This window comes from Castor canadensis, chromosome 9, assembly GCF_047511655.1.
Source record: "Castor canadensis chromosome 9, mCasCan1.hap1v2, whole genome shotgun sequence".
In the NCBI taxonomy this organism is placed as follows: Eukaryota; Metazoa; Chordata; class Mammalia; order Rodentia; family Castoridae; genus Castor; species Castor canadensis.
The window spans coordinates 15634788-15638443 of NC_133394.1; the positions used below are offsets into that span (position 1 = coordinate 15634788).

The 3656-nt window shown below is 38.9% G+C and overlaps 1 pseudogene; it reads right to left on the minus strand.

Moving 5' to 3' along the window:
* Positions 1 to 463: 463 nt before the first annotated feature.
* On the minus strand, positions 464 to 1111 carry LOC109697652 (ribosomal protein eL22-like; annotated as a pseudogene).
* Positions 1112 to 3656: the final 2545 nt, after the last annotated feature.

Below are 3656 nucleotides of genomic sequence, written 5' to 3' on the forward strand. Positions count from 1 at the left end.
GGGTTGTATTTTTTGTATCCAACAATCCAAGTTTGTATTTCCAAAGCTTAGTCCTTGCCTTTCTTTTTTCCTTCTCCGTAGACAATTCATCATTCTCATAGTTTCAGTGTTCATTTCCACGTTCATAATTCCCTAGTTCCACATTTCTATCCAACCTATCCAGCCTCTCTCCTTGAGTCAATATCTACTCTGGTATGCTAAGGCTTTCACTTGGAAGCACATCCACCATCTCAGATTAACACATCCCCCCAAAAAGTGAAGCAATGACACAGATGGTGACCAAATTGTAAAGACAAGCCTTTGTTCTGTAGATCTTAATCCTGATTAAATAGTACATTAGGATAAACTATGAAGCATTTAAATTTTTAAGAGTACAGTCTTTTTATTCACTGTTAAAAATGTCTATTTGTCAATGTTTCTCATGTATACTTTTGTTAAAAAGCAAAGCCCTGTTAGGGTAGGCCAACTAGTCCTCAGATTCAGATCCATCTTCATCTTGATTAATCTGGAAATAACAAAGTTCATAAATCTCCTTATCAAATGCAACCACAGGAAGCCAATTACAAAGATTATACTTCTTAAGGTATTTCTTGGTAAGGTATTTCAAATACTTTTTAGAGAACTGTTTTTCAGAAACAACCATGATTTTATTTTTGAAGCATTCAATGTGAACAACATTCCCTAAATCACTGGTTTTTCCATTGACTATAACCTCTCCTGAGGAAATTGTTCAAAATTTTCAGAGTCAAAAATTCCATCTTCTACTGAATAAGTAAGGTCCAAGTTAAACTTCCAGGTTGACCTCTTAGGCATCTTGTCTTTCTGTGACACCATCTTGACAGCCTACCATGTGATCCAAGAGAGCTGAAACATTTAAATTTCACACATAGACAATCATACTCCAGAATCTCTAGGAGAAGATCATGAATGTGTATATTTGAAAATCCCCATGAGTCTTTCTACTGTAAAACAAGAAATGAGAATCAACTGATTTATCACAAGAAGATCAGTAGAGCTTCATAGTTCAAGGTCTGGAAAAAGAAAATAGAATAAACAGAAGTTGGAGTCAGTTTGCAAAACAGAGCCCTTTTCTTGTATGAAACAACCCCCAGAAAATATGGAGAGGTATTAGGAACACAAAAGATCAAACGGGTTGCTAAGTGAAAATCAGGTTATTGGACAGAGAAGTCATGCAAAGTGAAGGAGGCATTAAAGTTTAGAGCAGTTGGTCTGCAAGTGCAACCCCACTCCCCCACCAGCAGTTTTCAGCATCACCTGGAAACTTAGCAATGCAAAATGCTGAACCACACCTGATCTACTGAAGTCAGAACTCTGGTAGCGGGGGCCACCAATGAGGTGGTGGTGATACATACTCAAGTTTGAGAATCATGGGTCTAGAATCCCTGAGCACGGACAGGAGAGGACCTAAGTAGAGAGAAGACATATGAACACTTTAAACTGTTCCCAAGATCATATGGAAATCTTATTAATTAGTCATGTCCTATACAACCAAGTAAGTTTCATCTAGCACTAAGAACTGATATCATGTACACAGTATACTCTGACAGCAATACAACAAAGGTAGGAATCAATAACAGAAGTCTGTAAAAATTAGAATCAGAAATTACAAACCACATTTCTAAATAATTGACTGAGGAGATAAAAGTCATTTTTGAAATTATAAAATATTTAGAACTCAATGTCAACAAAAATCCTACATTATCAGACTTGCATGATGTAGACAGAATGATACTTGAATGCGCAATTATATTCTTAAACATGTACACTAGAGAGGATCAGAATTAAGAAATGATGAATTAAGATTTCAACCAGATGAAATATATCATTTTCTAAATTTACCAAAATTAACTCAATAAGAAATACTGAATTTGAATTGACTTACAACTACAATATCAAGGGTTCTGAAAGAGAGCTCCTAGCCAGAAACAGCACTCAAGAACATTTTAGAAATTCTTAGACCCTACCTCCAGCTCCTGAATCAGAAACTCTGGGTGGGATCCAGCAATCTGAGTTGTAACAAATGCTTCAGTAATGCTGGTGCAGCTAAAACTATACGGCTCCCCATACAAAGAAAGCTGCTAAAAACGTGTCTGTTATTTTTTTGTCTCTGATTAACAGCAGAGATCTTGCCTAGAATTATGCTCGTTTAAATGGGTTTTCATAGATGAGGTTAGTGATAGTTCTACTAATGTATGTAGCCTAAAGTATTTCACCCTACTTTATAAGAAAATGTTATAGGAAATGTAGGCACTGGACCAAAACTCCTGGGTCATAGGTCAAATCTGGCCACTTGCCCCAGAATGTCAAATAAAGAGAAAAGCAATGAGGAGGTCAGAGAAAGGAGCTTGAACTGACACAGCATAGCCACACCATAGGAAGGGGCAAGATCGCATTTCAGCCCATTGTCCATGTACAGACACGAGCCCCAGTTTTAAACAGGGGGAAGAGTTGGGGGCAGAGGGAGAGGTGTGTATAATTAATCAGCAATCCCAGTCACAGGTGTGTTCCAATGGTCACAGGTGGTCTGGCAATTTACTGTCTCAGGATTTGTCAGGTTGGGCCTTGTTACAATGAGTCTAGCTGCCTGTTGGGTGGTCTTTGTGTCCTTTCCTGTCCTTCCTGGATTCCAAGATGGCTACAAAGTAAGAAGAGAATGGCTCAGAGTAAAGGACACAGACACAAAATGGAGGCTGGTATGTCAACCTTTTCTCCTGGTTCCACTTAATTCCTGGGCCCAAAAAAGGAGTCAATGCTTTTGAGCAACAGTAGCTTCTAAGTACCTGATACAAAGATGTATCAAAATCTGATGTGTCCTACAGCCTACACACATTATGGTGGCACCCTAGCACGTCTTTTTGGTCCTGTGTTCAACTTTTTGTTCAGCTATGGTCTTCTGGATTGGTGCCTCTGGAATATTGTCATGTTTGCCTTAATGATGTTCTCAAAAAAGCCATGGTGAGAACATCTAAAAGACAAAGGCTTGAGGTTTGAAACCTTTTTTTAATGCCTGCTTACTGTAGATAAAATTTGTACATATTTCAGAATTTGCCCTAAAACTTGCTCTCATGATACCCTAGCAGTGAAACTGGAGTTTGGGACCCCAAACCCAAACTCCTGGGTTTTCACATGTCAGGTCCAACCACTTACTCCTATAAGGCAAATAAAGAGACATGGTAAAGAGCAGAAAAAAGAGATTCATTACACAGTCCAGAACACACTTTGGGGAAGAGGCAAAGTAAGCCCTTCAACCTATCTTTCACATCTTCAGGGTATAGACAGGAGCTTTTAGCTTTAAAAATAGACACAGAGTTAGGGCAGTGGACAAAAAGTACATATATTCGTGTAAACACCAGTTACAGGTCTGTTCCAAGTGGTCAGATTAGTCAGGTGGGGTCTGGTTAGCCATTATCTCAGTCCTTGTTCTTAGAGGAAGTTGTTATCACTGTCATCCCTTGAAGGGAACAATTTGGTCACTATGAAATGATGTCTCCTGCTCCAAGGTGCAGCCTCATCATTATAGGTCCTTGTCCTCATTTGAGGGGTGGTCTGTCTTACAAGACTCAGCTGTTCGGTAAGGGTAGTTTTGAGGGCAGGCTAGAAGTAGAAAAAGTTTGGTTGGGGCTCATGTAGGTTTC